Raw genomic sequence first — 17,046 nt, 5'->3', positions numbered from 1 at the left:
CCAAATTGCACTGCAAGGAACACGGCTGCGTGATTTCTTGGCAGAAGATTTGAAAATCCCAAAATTCATTTCCATTTCAAGCAACTCAGGAGGGAGGCATTGGAATAAGCCAAGAGCTGAATGCAGCGGGGTGTGGTGGTTTCATGCATGTGCTCTTCATTTATTCTGTCTATTTAAAGATCTCAGCCTTATTACACACAATAATGGAATCATCCATTCATTACTACGAGGAAACAATTTAACCTTGATGAGTGTAACACGATGTGGCTGTCCTATTTGAACTCTGTCACGAAATGTTGACATGTTGTTGTCATGGAACAATGCTGTCCAAGATGGCAGTGATGATGAACAGTGACAATTCACATGACCCGTGCTAACTCCGGCCAGCACCTCACAGAAAAACAAAAGCTCTCCTGTTGCTTAACACCATTCCACTTGATCTTGCTCACATTAGCAGGGCCTCTTGTTCATCACCATGACCATCTTGTCCTCACAGCCGGGGCAGCAACTAAAGCCATTAACCTGGTGTAAATAAAGAAAAAGCCATCCAACCTTGTGTAGACTCAACATTAATTGTAATCAGAATAAAAGAAGAGGCCAAAGTCTGAACAAAGAACATTATGGGAACCAGTTTTTTGATTCCACATTACATCAAAACATGTGAAAAATTAATGAATCACATTTTTAACTCAAATACGATTGCCACTTAGACATGGTGGATCTTTCTGACTGGAGTTTGAATTTTTTCCCCATGCTTGCATACGGTTTCTCTGGCAAATTTGTTTTCCCCCACATTCCAAATGATAATTTAAGATTATGGATTGTCCATCGGGCAAGTGTGAACATTAGTCAGATTGTGCCCTAATTCCTCCAGTCATGAGTGTTCTCCGACTTCAACTAACTAATGTTGGGTCGTTCTTGAACGATACGTTCAAATAGAACGAATCTTTAGTGAACGTGAGTGAATGGATCACTTTCTCAAGTGATTCGTTCTTTGATCAGTTCATTTGAGCTTGGGCACGCGCATGTCAACCATTGCGAATAACCAATAAGCAGCCAGAGTCAGATGGACTTTACTGAACATACTGCCACGCTATTCCATACCTGAATAGTATTCACGGAATTCGTCAGGTAATTTGCCATTCGCAAACGATTCAGTGAGTGAATGTGATGCGACGCATGATTCGGTGAATGAGTCTTTTGAACGATTCTTTTTGATAAACAGATTCTAATGATTCAGTTGACTTAATCGAACTGTCATGCCCATAACTACGACAAACCCTAACACAAACACAAGGCTCGATCTAAGCTGTTTTGCAACACTTTGCGACGTAAAATCTGTGTTTTGCCTCTCAAATGAACCCAGTGAAACACAAAATTGTGTTTATTTGGCAAAACGCAGAGTTGCCAAATGTTATGGAATCATTGAGTGAATGCTAATCTGTCACACATCGAGATAGTTTTCGAATATTAAAAAAAAAAAAAACATCAGAGTGGCCACTCCAAGCAACAAGTGCTTTTTTTGCCTTTTTTTTCTCTTCTCACTCCCTTTATGTGTCCCTCCTAACCAATCAGGGAAGAGAACTCATCTCATGTGAGCCAGTCATCACGCCGAGCTGAAGCATGTTACTGTGGCATTAGCTGCTAAACACAAAGAAGCTATGTTTAGCCGCAGACTTATATATGAACGGCACTCGCGAATGAAGCCCGAGGGCAGCCATCTTACATTGCCACTGTTAGCAACAATGTTTGTTATTTCTTTCACTGAAAACACTGAAGTATTTTATTCTAGCACCCCTGTATGGATTAATGAGAACCTCTCAAAGAATTGAAAAAAAAGTTTGCATCGGCTATACAGCAAGTCTAGCCTTTTCCAAATCTGACTAGGAAGAGCGCACTTGAACTACAAGGTCCGAGTTGCAAAGTCGGAAAAAAAACGACCCAGAGTTCACTGAAAGACTTCAATGTGACGTCATTCGATAATGGCCCCCCCATGGATCATAACATTCACAGATGCCAACGTGATTTGCAGTGAAAGCGGGCAGCGGGTGGAGGAACATTAGAAAGGTGGGAGGCATGCCTTGGAAAAGAGAGGAATGCCGATTAGCCAAAGTAAGACAAAGATGATATATAGATCAGGTATGTGTGTGAATGAGAGGGATGGAGGAGGAAGAATGAGACTTCAGGGAGAAGAGGGTGGAGGACTTCAAATACTTGGGTCAACAGTCCAGAGCAATGGTGAGGGCGGTAAGGAGGTGAAGAAACTGAGCCAAGCAGAATGGGATGGGTGGAGGAAAATGGGTGCAGGTGGTATGTAATAGAAACATCTGCGCTAGGATGAAGGGAAACATTTATAGGACAGTGGAGCGGCCATCCATGACGCACTGAGAGATAACAGGAAACAGGAGGTGGCAGAAATGAAAATGTTGCCGTTCTGTTTTGGAGTAGTAGAGTGAATAGGATTGACATTTTTTTTTTAGGGAAAGCCAAGATTGGCTGGTTTAGAGACAAAAACTTGTCCAGAGGAGCGATGGTGAGTAAATTGGTAGAATGATGATGAATATAGAGCTGCCCGGTATGATAGAAGTACACAGGGAATGAATACATGAGGAAGTTGGTGGAAGACCGATTTAGATGGTAAAGGATGATGTGCAAAAGTATTTTCAACATAATTTCAGCCCCATTTCCAGAAATGACAATGTGGCTGTGCAAGATCCGTGTTCATGCAATGCCACTTTGCACAGCAACACACTCGAGACATGCTGCCCCCCGACTGCACTTGTACTTGCACTTGCAGTTCTACATTTAGTTCTTTTGTTGATTTCTAAATCATGTTATGTGGTGTGTTATTGTTTCAATGTTGAGCTCTCCTCCGTAATGCGGTGCAAACAGAGCAGAGCCAAAGTAGTCTAGTCTTGTAAACAGAACACCCACATGACAAGAAATGAGACACTGTGAGCAACTTCCTCAACCAGACTCTCTGAAGAGCAGGATGTCACACTACAAGAACAACAACTCTGCAGTGCCATCCTGGACAGCTCAAAAGAAAGTTACACTTGGTTAACCTTTTGTTAATCGCTTTATCTAAACGCAGTCGGATGCAAATCAAAGCAAAGGCTATACGTCACTCAATAACAACCCAATTGACTGTTGGCCAGTACCTTTACCTCTCTTTTTTTGCGTGAGTTGGCTCCCCATTCTCAGTAAAGGAGGCTTTCCAGTGGTTTAGGCCAATGAGGAAAGAACACACCAAGGAAAGTCTTTATACACGATTGAACAGAGGTCATTACGCACTGGTCTTGTCCAGACCTCACACCAACATTTTGAAGTAGCGGAACAACTACAAAACATCCACATTCATGGCATGTGAAAGATAAAATGAAAGATAAATTATTCTGGAAAAAGTTACTGCATATCCGTTTTCTGACAGCCGGTATTTTTTTTATCAATCAAATTAACAGGACATGCTGGAGAAATAACGAGCTTAATTTAGTGAGGTTTTTCACGTGCAATTGACTGCTCACGCAAACAGATTTGACAGTTGTGTACTTTTCAAATCAGTGTTGGGGTGGCGAAAGACAGATTTGTATTTAAATTTGGTGAACATATAGTCTGCTTCCTATTTTACCTGACATACAGACAGACAACGTTATGTCATCCGCTTTCCAAGGCTGGAAAGCGGTGGAGAGTGGACCCTTAAGCGCAGACTCAGGAGGTAGGATTGACAGGGTGTTTATTGGAGGCCGTCAAGCAATACACAATAATCACTATAGTGTCGATATCTATGAATTTGTTAACCGCAAGGGTTCTATGATTACAACCGCCGGGAGGGCGAAACGAAAAACGCTGGGAGACCGAGTCACTCCAGGAAACAAATAACGAGTTAACCAAAAACGCTTGCAACGCAAGGTACCGAAAAACAATGCTTACCACGAAAGGGTGAAGACAAAATCCAATTGAAACGGGAAACTTAAAGCGAGCCGTAAATAGCTGAGAGAAAACAAGAACACAAACACGCCAACAACAGAACGAGATCCAATCACGAGACAAACAATCTATGAACGAGAACATGAGCAAGAGCATGAGCAACACAGGATAATAATCCGACGCGGGTATGTCCGCGTCGGCTGCTTAAATAGTTCAGTCATTAGCGTCTTAATGACGCGCAGCTGTGGTGATCGGAAGCGCGCCCCGCTCGTGGCCGCTTCCCGGAGCGGAGCCGCCGGGCCACGCCCACTCGCTGGGGACGCAACAGACGGATCGTGACAGATTCTTTTATTAATTTCAGAAATATTTCAATTTATTTGTGCAACCACACATTTCTTACTTGATTATCCGCTGCCATTTTTGTGACCAAAACGTTGTGACTGGTTAACGTATATTGAGGTATTTGTTACAATGCAATAATTTTTGAATATTTTAGGTCTTTTTTTTTTTATGAATATCTTGGATTTCCATTCATTTTTATTTTCGTAAATTTGAATGAAAAAACATGGTGGGAAACCCACTGACCCATTTTCCTCAATAAAAAAAAATGTTCTTTCTACTGGAGTCTTATTTACTGGTCAAATACATAAACTTTGTTACAGCTGCAGCTGTTGTAACAGTGCTATATTTAAAAAGAAAAAAAGTATTGTATTGTATTGTATTGGGAAGTTCCAATAACTCATCCTGTGTTTGAGCTTTCCAAAGAGAAACCCCCCAAAAAATTCCAAATGAAGTCAGTGTGAGAGCATCATGTGTGACAGGAAACTTGATATTGGATGTTGTACATGGCCTTAGAGGTGTCTAGAGTTTTGGTTTTGGACCAACAACAATGTACGTGAACGACACACCACCCACCTATTGGCTCAGAGTAGCTGACAAAGAAACACAACCGCAACAGCTGCGCTTGGGCACTTAACTACCACACCACATTAGAATCTGCAATCCATCACAATGCCTCTCCTAATTCCAGACAGCAACTCCAGAGAGCAAATTGCAACACCTCATTCCAGCTGTTGGAATCTGAGTCGGAGAAGAAGTGATTTGCTCAAAATGTCAGTCAGTTAATTAGCCTCAGCTGTCAGGTCCAGAACTTGTGAACTTACCAAACAGTAATTAAAGGTAGCCCTGTCTTGCAAATATTTACTGTAATGGGGTTTCCTACAAAATGTTTTAAATGTTTTAAGTCAATTTAGTGAAGATGCGTAAAACGAACATGCGACTTGTGCCCGTTTCCATTTGCTATTATTTTGCAAAGACTTCCAGCGCCATGAGTTGAAGTCATATGAAAGCGTCTCTCTGCCACCAGACACTCGGCTGACTGTCGACTGAAGTGATCATGGACAAATTGGTTATTGAGCTTTCGTGACTTGGAAGAAGTTTGGTCACAATTGTGTCTGTTTTCACTACATACCAAGCCCTCATGAAAAGGAGACAGCTGGGAAGATGGTTTCAACCGCGTGGTTCTTCGTCTGCATGGGATGGGAGGCGCATTCCCGCGGTAATGCTCAAAAGGAAAAAATATTTCAATTTCTTCTTGTATTCAATCCTAACAACAATATGGCCGTGTGATGTATTATCCAGTCAAAAAACCTGCAACGTGGTATCCGCACTTGTTATTGTTTATTTGCAAAACGTGTTCCTTTTATTGGATAACGTGAAAATCTCCCCCCTCGAAAAGTAAAAACTTCTTTGAGAATTGTAGGCCTTTTCTTTTATTTTTGCAATTGTTCACAAGTTTAATACAAATAGGTGGATGGAAACCCACCTAGGGTTTTAAAAACAAAAATACATTTTTTTTAGTTTTGGGAAAAGACACCATTATGCTTTTAATATAAAAAAAAGAAGTAAGTGATCATCTATGCAGCTACATGGAAAGACGTTATTAAGACTGAGGCAAATTCCAGGTAGACGACAGACATGCAATCGGTCAACGGTCAGTAAAGGCAACAACAATGGTGGAGCACAGAAATATATTTATGCTTTCCAGGGTAATCCATCAAGGCGTATGTTTACTAGTGCCATCGCAACCTACTGTGCTGGCCTCCATTTTACAACATTTAAACATTTCCCTCATTCTGTGCTTCTTTTTCGGTCTTGTAGGAAGTGGCTGATCATTTAAGAAAAAGAAAATCTGAAAAAAAATTGAAGATTGTTCTCTTTGAGAAGAAGAAGAAGAAGTGATGTATATTGATGTAGACTGGTGGAAGAGCATGGAACATATTATTGTAAATAAAAAAAAAAATTTTAAAAAGTCTCCGTTAACATTTTTATTCTCTAATGGTAACTACACAAGATTTATGGCAATCAGTTCATCTATTTGGTATAAAACTTAGGTTTGCGGTGTGTTAAAACCTCTCTCCCAGCTGACTTGCGGCAAGAGTCAGGTTACACCTTGTACTGGTCGCCACCCGATCGCACGACACAAACAAACAACCATTCGCACCTAAAGTTAAATTAGAGTCTTCAGTTGCACATTGTTGGAATCTGGGAAGTAATCCGCGTTCCCGGAGGAAACCCTCGCAGGGCTTGGGGGTGAACATGCAAATTCCACAGAAGAAGGTCGGAGCGGGATATGGGATAAGAAAATGGATGTATGGGCGCTCCAGTGCAGAGGTGTCAAAGTCATTTTTGTGAACGGGCCACATCGTGGTTCTGGTTTACCTCAGAGGGCCGTTATCACCTTACCTTATCACTTACAGACAACACATTGATACAAAGCTAGTTTTGAAATTAGAAGCCAGTTATAAATGGCAATATCTCACATCTCAATGTTGTTAAAAGTGAAGAAAATGTGCTAGAAGCAGCAAGTTGAAGCACATGATTTTCCCTTCGTGGGCCACATAAAATGAGCCCGCGGGCCACATCTGGCCCCCGGGCCTTGAGTTTGACACATGTGCTCCAGTGGAAGATAAAGACTAGTCCAAAAGCGTAGTTCAGTTTCATGTATTTGTCAGCATCTTCTGCCTTGATGATAGTTTTTCTTCTTGTTGGGCACATTGTTAGACCCACAAAAACTCTACTTATATCGTATATTTTTATGTTCTTAATCCTCACTTGTCTTAACACACCAAAGCCTTCATAACCAATAATGTAGACTGTGCAGCAGTATCATAGGGAAATTGCTCACAGAAAGTTTTTAACTCCAATTACTTTTATGCTTATGCTTTGCAAGTTTTTTATCGCTGCAAAATATTCTAAAAAATGCAATGAATATGATTATATTCTATTGTATGTGTGAATTCATTGTTGACTAATGTCCTGAAACGGAAATTATTGTATCAACCTCCATCAAAGTGTTTTGGATGATTTCAAGCAAGCACAGCACACTTGGCGCTCAGCACAAAGCTGGTTTCTCCCGTACTGTGGGGAATGCTGGCTTAGTGACAGCAGCCTGAATCGCAACACATAAAGAATGTGGCCATTGTGGTGGCGGTTAAATCTTCTCTTTCAGTCAAGCGCCAACGCTCCTCGTTCCACAGACAGCTGTTGTCTGGAGGCTAAAGGGTACGACACATTTCTACCACAGTCATCTATAATCACACAGGCCTTTATTCTTTCAAGAGCAGCAGCAACAAAAGGATGCAAGCGATCTTGGCGGCATTCAAATTACTAATGGAAATGCTGAAAGGTCCGCGAGAACAAAAAAATGCTTCGCTCAGTCGGATGAGTGTCCCACTTGTGGCGACAACGCTACCACATAACAGTCAACATAAACACTTTGGTTCACACATTGCAAGCGCCTGGTGGTCTGTCACAGTATTTTTGCTCTGTTTGCATCTAACGGCTCGAACGAGCCATATGTGCACATAGGAGCAGCATAGTTATGATCACCACAGGGATGGGAGTCATGTGTCTGTCTCTTCTCTAAGCAACAGCCAAGTAAACGAAACTTCAAAGCTTAGGTTCCACTTTCCATATGTATTTGATGTACTTTGACCCCCCCCAGACATCCTGTGACGCGCAAATGCCTCAGTCGAAAAATTCATTGATGACTGTAAAGCTGGCTAATACATCACAGCATATCAGAGCATGTGTGCGACATACATACTGTTGAACGAACTTGAGAGATACCATGCATTATTGCTGCAATCGTCCGTCCACATGCATTGATGAAAATTCAAACACTAGAATGTTTGTCTTGAGATACCCTCTTGGAATTTAAAAACAAGTCTATATACCCCATGGAATTAGTAAATTGGCAGAGCCATTCAATTTTCACCGCTAGTTTGTGATTTGACTACTTTAGAATATACACCAAAATAAATGCTGGGTTGTTTTACCTTCCCAAGTGCAGGGTTGTGCAATTTTTAATCGGTTTTGGTTTATTTTCAAGATGGCTCAAAATCTCTCAGTGGGTCTGTTATTTGAGCTACTCAACTGATGGGTAATAAAATGTTTGCCAGTTACCTTGGTTTGGTTTGTTAACTTACTGGCTAATTTGCTAGCCAGTTAGGCTGCTAGGTAATTATGCAGTGCAAGTTCAACCTAGGGACATTTGCACAAAAAAAAAAAAATTCAATTTATTAGGCCTGCTACAAAAAGATTTTTACACCACCGATGCACCCTTGCTATGGGTTTTAGTTTTTATGCAAGTCAATATAGAAAGACAAAATCACTGCCAGCTGTGCCATTCCATTGCTGCGTCCAAATTCGTAGGCTGCGTCCTGCAAAGGCAAAATTTGAAGGTCACATGACAAAGTCACGACGGTGTCCGAATTCATGTGGCCAGGGTGCGAAAGACCTTCTGAGTTAAAAATCTGTTTCAGGTGAAAGAGCTAAGTTTAATTATAAATGAGAGACAGAATGAAGTGTATTCAGTTGACACTGGAACTTATTAGTTGTTTTGCACTGATACGGTTAATTGTTTTGTTTGACACAGATGTGAATTCCGTGTTCTTGACTTTAAGTTCATTTGATAAATATTTTGCATACACGTTTATCAAATGTTCTAGTGTTGTTAATTGCATAAATTATGCATTGGGTGCAATATATATATTTATATATATATATATATATATATATATATATATATATATATATATATAAAATAGCATAATAAAGTAGTGTTGCTGAGGTAACCAGCCCAAGAGGCAATCTAGCAACAAACTCTTTAATGAGAACACAGGAAAGATTAATGTCGATCGTAAAGCCCCTCCAGACTAGACAGAACTAGCTACTATATTCATCAAGGGTTACTGCAATATATTTGGGGTTTGGTTTGCACTTGAACAGTTTTTCAGATGTTGGTAAACTAATGTTTTTAGAAATTGCACTGTAATGTTCATCCAACCGTTTTCTGAACCGCTTATTCTCACAAAGGTCGCAGACTCGCTGGGGCCTATCCCAGCTGTCAGTGTAATGTATTAAAAATGTATTTTGCATATTGGTTAATGTGCTCAAGCATTTTGAAAATGTATATCACTGAAAGAAAAAGTCAAGTCACGTCAAAAGAATCTCAAATCAGGACGATACGTAATTTGACAAAAATGAATACCTTGGAGCTGCTCAATTTGCCCAACTAAAATTGCTCTGCGTTCTGGAAAAGGAATTCACTCTAAAAGCAATTTCATTGTTGTTGTTATACATTGTGACCAACATCTGCTGTAATCCCTTTTTTTTACCCTGTCACATGGAAAGGGACCTTTCAGAAATCCCTTTGCTGAGCTCACACAGACATCAATCCAATGGCGCCGATCTTTTTCACTTCTGCGTGAGTTGGCATGCTCTCTGCACATTAATGTCTTGACGTATCCAAAAATTCGATACGCAATGCTGTCTCTCACATGATGTTAAATGAGCATAACCCAAGTAAAAGCGCTCATCTGATGTACTGATGTTGCAATGAAATAGGAGGTGTTAAAGTTTCGATGAGTAATGCTTGTTTTGTATCTAATATATGAGGGTGGATTTATCACATCACCATCTTTCAAGCTTCTTGTTTGAAAATAAATATTGCTTATATAGCAAAGCCTGCTCTTAAAATGTAATCTGATTCATATGGTCTGTAACAGAGAGCCTATGAGCACATATGCTGGATTATGAAAAAATAAGTGAAACATCTCGCGTTGAAAGATCTAAAGAAAGGTCTTAAAGCCGACTTATGACCAATATTCTAGTCATCCATATTCAATAAATCCATGAGTATATAGCGAAAGCAATGATTAATTCTGTAGAGACAGGCAAAAAGTAATTGTGCACCATGTGGCAGCTCTCATCAACATACTGTTCACGACATCAAGTTTGACTACAAGTCAGATGTCTGCTTAGCTTGTATCACTTCACGTCCACCATCCGGCGTCTGAGGAGGGGGAAGCATTCCACCATTAAAACATAATGTAAAGTGGAGATGGGGTCCTGTTGACCTCAACCCGACGTTATGAGTCGGTGAGGTGAATACTTTAAAGACCTCCATTCCCCTGACGAGCCGGCCATATATTTTCAGCTATATTAAAATGACATATCTACACAAACTAATGATAAACCTTTTCCAGATGTGCCGAAAGTCTTTAAATTAATTCATGAGGTCTGGAAGAAAATGAGCACCATACAACCTCTGGTGCTTATATGAGGACCACGCCAAGATTTTGCACACACCTGATTATGATCCTGATTTTTGTTTCTCTGTTACTTGGTTCTCATTTTGTTTGACTTTAATCATTTTTCACATCGTTACCTCACGTATCTACTGATGACACAACATCAGGCGCAACTGGGGGTTCAGTATTTTGCTCAATGACACTTTAACATGGTCACACTGGGCGGGGATTTGATCGCCCAACCTCTGAGTTGGGAGACAACCACTCAACAACTGAGCCATGCTGCCCATTCATTTGCATGAATTACAAATTTGCATCCATCGTGTCATAGGACCAAAGTATTGCTGCAACTGCAAGTGTAAATAACGGTTGCAACAAGAGACTGTATCCCAAAGAGTGGCACTTTTGACCCTTGATGCATAAAAAAAAAAAAAAAAACACAATACGTACTACAAAGCCGTTTCACTATGACAACTGTGATCGGTTGTTACACTAAACTGCACACAGACTTTACGGGTGCCTGTGTAATTGAGACAGAGCAGCTCATTCAAAGCTGCGAAAGTGCTGACACAAACTCCATTACACCTCCATTACGGAATGTCATGCCACTGGTGCAGCATTTTTGCGACCAATGATAAATTCTGCGTGAGCCAGCAAGGCTACATTATAGTGGGCTTAATATTGCAACAATGTCACACAATCCCTGTGTAAAAGAGACTATTGAGTCAGATCCTGAATACGGAATAGCATTTGATGCTTTTCACTCAGAATGTTTGGGTCATGAGTTGGAAGACTCAACCCGTCATCACGGCTAGCTGTTTTTCTTTTTCTTGGAATGATTTTGATCCTAGATATATTTGTAACGGACTGTGGTTTTAGCTTTATTCGTGTAATAAATCTTATTTGTGTTTGATCCCCGGCCATTGTGATACTGAATCCTCAGTTGCTCCTGATTGCATGTCATCAGTATGTAGATGAGGTAATAATGGGAAGCGCTTTGAGTTAGGTAAGAAAAGCGCTATACAAGTGACAGCCCATTTACCATAGTTAGAGAGATAGATTTTGTGAATATGTGAAGAGCATCTCAATATCCGGAACGATAAAAACAGTAAACAACAAATAGATTTTGACCTTTTAAATAAATGCTGGCAAAATGAGAAGAAATTTGAATGGGAATTCGCTTTGATATAATTTCATAACATTCAGATTTTGTCGATGAATACATCAAATGTTTGCTATTTTGTGAAAGAAATAACATACAGTAAATAAAATAATTGTCCTGCGTTCCCAACTCTGGGTCAGAGGTGGACAAGCACAATCTCCGGTCATGGATTTGAAAAGGGAAGGAAACTCTTGTAGACAGGAGGCTCACATAAACGACTGAAGAGGAAATAAGAAAAATAAGCGTAGTAATGAGTTAAAGATCTTTTCTTTTTTTTTCATATTTTTTAAAGTGTGTAAAAAACATTGTCCAGGGTGAAAAAATTATTGGCATAAAGTCTGCTAAAGATAACCAAAAACACAAATTGCATAAGAAAGTTGTACAAGATCAAGACCGAGTGCAGGAAAAAAATAATTGCTGAATGTTGCAAAAGCACAGAAACAACACTTTGTAGAGTTAAGCACTAAAAGAGAATAAAAAATATAGAAAAGGGACCTTAAATGGGTTAAATTATATTTTTCACTTAAATAGATGACATATCTGAACATCCAAGGTCTTCTAAAAACAGTGTTAATATTACAATAGGCAATTTCGAAGCTACTGCTAATCTCTTTTTTTTACCACGTTGTAGAAAATTAATAGAAATTTACCAGTTTGCCTTTTTTTTTTATTTAAGTTTTTTTTTATTACTATTATTTAAAATTTATTTAGGAAACAGTTGGATCGTTTTTTGTTTTGTTTTGTTTTTTTACTAAAAATTTAATCTTGACTGAAGGTCAGTGTGGGTTTAGGGAAAATACAGCCAAAACTTACAGAATACAGTGAATGCAACAAATGAAAATAATAAATTTGTAAAACACCTTTGACACGCTAGATCACAAGTCATTCCTGAGGAAGTGTGGGACACAAGGTGTCGCCTACTCATGCAGAACGCTGTTTAAAAAACTGACAGTAATATGTAAAAATGAATGATATTGTGTGAGTTTCAGAAGGTTATCTGTGGAGTACCTCATAGATCAGTGAAACTATATATATGCTTCACATTAACAAAATTTGCAGTGTTACGGATTTCTTCATGTAGGTCTATGCTGTGCCCTTTTTGCAGATGACACAATGTGGTTAGTTGTGGTTAAAAAAAATAATTATTTTATGTAGAGTAGAAAGAAAGAGAAATTGTCATAATGTGGTTTGACATAAATACCTTTTTTCGCTTAACACCGGTAAAACTAATTCATGGTATTTGGGAATCCAATGAAAATAAAAGGGAATATCATGTAAAAAATTGAAATCCTGAAGAGGTTTTTTGGAACAAAATATCTTGGAGTTGTGAATGATGATAAACTAACAAGGAAACAACATTGAAATATATTATAGGTAGAATTTCTAAAAAAATAAAATAAAATAAAAAAAATAGGAATACTGTTAGATGTAAGTTACTAGTCCGTAAGTTTTCCCTCTCTGTACTATTGTGTAGAGTTATGGAGAGCTACTCACAAAACAAAAATAACTGTAAATATGGTTCTGCAAAAAGGAGCTATACATATTAATAGACTCATTATTATGCACACGCTGACCCACTTTTTCTTAACTCACATGTCAGAATCAGAATCAGAATGCCCTTTATTGTCATTATACTCAGTGTACAACAAGTTTGGGGAGCTCCATTCTCCAGTGCAAATATCAATAAAATAATAATAATAAATAGAAGAGATAAACATAAAAAAACAAACAAGAGTGTCGAGAAAGTGCACTGGGTGCCACATTATGTTCCAATGTCATGAAGTTTGAAGATAATTGATTTTTCTTCATTTCTTTTTTTTTTTTTAATTATTATTTAAATGTTGTGTATTGTATTTCAAATAAAAGTGATACATCAAAATGAGTTGTCCTGCCCACAGATTAGGGTTATGACATGTTTCTATTTGACAATTCCAATCCTTTTGTCTTTTGCTGTTGTTAATCATTTAACTAACCTTTATCAGATTTGCCTTTTAATGATGCTTTTTTTGTGTGGTTTATGCTGAGTGACCTAAAAAAAAAAAAAAATCTAAATAAAATAATCTCATACATTTCACTCTTAGCACACTCGAATCCGCTTTGGGTGGTTGTGAACTATGATTTTGAAATAAAATTCACGAATCCATCGGAAGAAAGCCATTCATTTCACACGGAATTACGACATGCATTTATTGACACCTGAATTCAAGAGGACATTGTTTATTTTGGATTCCAAAGTCAAACACAAACATTCCTTCCAGTGGGCAATCACCACCTCTCACTTAACTCTTCAACAGAAATCGTGACCCCCCCCAACTCTCCCTGCAGAACTGACCTCAGGGTGAGAAATAAATCATGCTGATAAAAGTGGATTTGGAATGTGAACTGTACCATGTAAAAGGTTAAGTTCCCAGAGCATTCAATGCACCAAGGAGGCATTACACTTCCCAAGTATCACATCCAAGTCAAGTTCTTCCACTGGCATCCCGTCGGGGCCTTGAAAGCCTCTGTACAGATTCAAACATTATCAGAAGCACAGACCTATATTCATAACTTACATGAAATTGTAATCATTTATTTACAACACAACAGTCGTCATTTCATAGCACCTGTCTTGGCCATGCGACGTCCAGTCATTTGTGGTTTTCTTTTTTTTTTTTTATTATTATTTTTTTTTTGGTCCAATACGATTTCAGCTTCAAAGTGTTGCCATATTATTCGATCCAACGCCTTCACAATCTCAAGTGCCGGCGTTGACCACACACACATGCACACACACACGCACACGCACGCACACATGACTGAAATCAGATTATTAATTCCTTCTCGGCTTCCTGGTGACCAGTGATGTTCTCCCTCCTCTCATTGGTTCAGCTACCTTTAGTTTCTGATTGGTTGAGCTCTATGTGCATTATTAAAGCTTCATTTACCATGGAGGACGATGTCAGAGCATGTTTGAAAATTCACTTTCATGGGGACACTTTTCAAGGAAAACTCAAGGCTAGCTCACACTGTCTCAAAACAGAAAGAGAAATTTCGGAGTGAACTATTTAAATTTTCAACGATAAAATTGATTGTGAACTGTTATATTGTGGTGTCGAGGTTTTCAGCTGTTGAGATGATGTATTGGAAGATAAATGTTACTTTTTTGGGGCGTGTTGTTTTTTGCTTTAGTAATAATGGTATTCATTCTCAAATATGTGAAATGCTCTTCTTGATGCCGCACATTGGCCTCTTTCGTATGTGGATAGAAATATGTATGCGATGCATCTGCAGCGTGAACGTAGCCATAGTAATATAGCGTTTTTTTTGTACATTTTTTGTGATGACGTTGTGAAGACTAGGATTAAGTTAGTAAATACCCACTGAACGCACAGGTCCAAAACGCACCGCCCATTGAGTTCTAAATGAATATGAAATGTACAGTGTCCATTCTTAGGGCAGCAAAGTATTGAACTCTTTCATCACAACAAGAAGACTCAGGGTTCGGATTTCACAGTATCAATCTGGAACTGCTCCAATATGAGCTGCTCGGGAAAGGCGAGACATTCGGTACGATACTTCGAGCTGACTGGGTGATGTCGCAACTTGTGCACTCCTACCAAACTCCAATCACGGCAACGGGTGAAAATGTCGTCACCGGCGTGGGCCTTGTTTTGACCAGCTGAGTTCTGTTATCTCAATGATTGGCACAGATGGAATTGTGACGTCGAGAAATGTGTGTCTAAAGGGCATCTTAAATTTGGGATTTTTGGATCAAGCCGATTGTCAGCCGAGAAAAGCTTTCATCACAGCCACAAGTCCCGCCTCCAGAAGCTCTGTTGCTTTGTGGTTGGTCCACGCCACAGTTGCACATGAGGCCACAAGTGTTTTAACATATCTGCAACAAACATAACAGTGCAATATACTTTGTATATGATTTTTTTTAAGGCTCTTAAATGTCAACTAATGATTCTCATGAAAAAATGAGACACTGCTCTGCTCAGTCTTCCCCCCCTGTACTGCTATTTTGTTACCATAATGAATAGGGACGAGTTATGGTAACATGTTTACAATGTTCAACACTTGAGGAAAATCTGGACGGGTTTCTCTATCAGGATAATTGCAGCCTTTGAGTTTCGGAAATTTGGAAGCATTTTGAAATGTTCTGGCAGCAACATAAGTATTGCGTTTGCTGCTGTAAAAAAATAGACATCTTTCTCTTCTTTATTTTTTTCTTTTAATTGGGGGCCATATTTCCTGTTCTTGTTTACAGTTCAGCGTGTATCATATTTAACGTCACTAAATCTACTCTTGACGCACAATAAGACTCCAAAGTGTTGTAAACTGCTTCTTTATACCCGGAATATAAAACAATTGCGAGTGTGACACATTTTACATCAAAGTTATGTCGCTGCATTTTGCAGTCGCATAGGCTTGCCTGTAGTGTAACGTCAACACGTGCAATGCTTTGTAGATGCAAGAGAAAAGGGCAGGTGCCGCAGTGGCTCCCACCCACAGAGACTAATTTGGACACTCACAGCTGCGTCTGAGAGAGCCATGATGTCATCGAACCAGGAAAACCCCCAAAACCACAGTGACATCAAGATCCTTTCAACAAGGGCAGCAGTGTGGTGGAATAGTTCCACATTCGCTTGGATACTCAACCCATGGGGAAACCTTACCTCCGTCAATCTATGCAGTCAATTATTTCTCATTTGCTTTGGATGTAAGACTCCCCGCTTCATCACACCAAATTATAATATGCTTTTTTTGGTGTAGGAAAAGTCAGAGTAGTCTCATTTCAGTCGAGTATTTAAAAAGAAACATTTTGTTGAACATTTACTTCAATTATTGCTGCACAAAAAAAATAGAACAGCGCTCATCCGTCTATGTTCCCTGCAGATTTATAAACATTGATGAAAAAATACAACTATGTCAGTGTGCCATCTTACTTGGCTCCCGCAGTAGTTCCTGAACTCTGTCCTTTGATTCCGTAAGTGTTATCTAAGAGGTTCACTGAAATGACACATTTTTCAACATTGAAATTTCAAATCAGCAAATGGCAGAATTACAAGAAATGAACGATCCTCTTTTCAGAAAAACATCAGTCTACAAACACATCTCAAAAAAAGAATGAGTGGATCAAATGGGAACATGACAATTTGCAGTCGTATGATATGAACGAATTATCGTCAAATCAATGTTTTCCACAAACAAAAGCAAGTATGTTACCAAAGGTGATTCATAATCTGCTTGAGCTAAATCATAAACAGAATTTAAAGTTTCACAAAGGAGGGGGACATTTGTCAAGAGTCTCTTTTTTTATTTAGGTAAAAGAGTCTAACATGTGATCCAGTACAAGGCATGAGATTAAGGAGCAAA

The sequence above is a fragment of the Idiotropiscis lumnitzeri genome, chromosome 1 (genome assembly GCF_059441095.1).
Source record: "Idiotropiscis lumnitzeri isolate Australia: NSW breed Sydney's pygmy pipehorse chromosome 1, RoL_Ilum_1.0, whole genome shotgun sequence".
NCBI lineage: Eukaryota > Metazoa > Chordata > Actinopteri > Syngnathiformes > Syngnathidae > Idiotropiscis > Idiotropiscis lumnitzeri.
The sequence above is the reverse complement of the archived record's forward strand: the minus strand, read 5'-3'. Positions refer to the sequence as shown.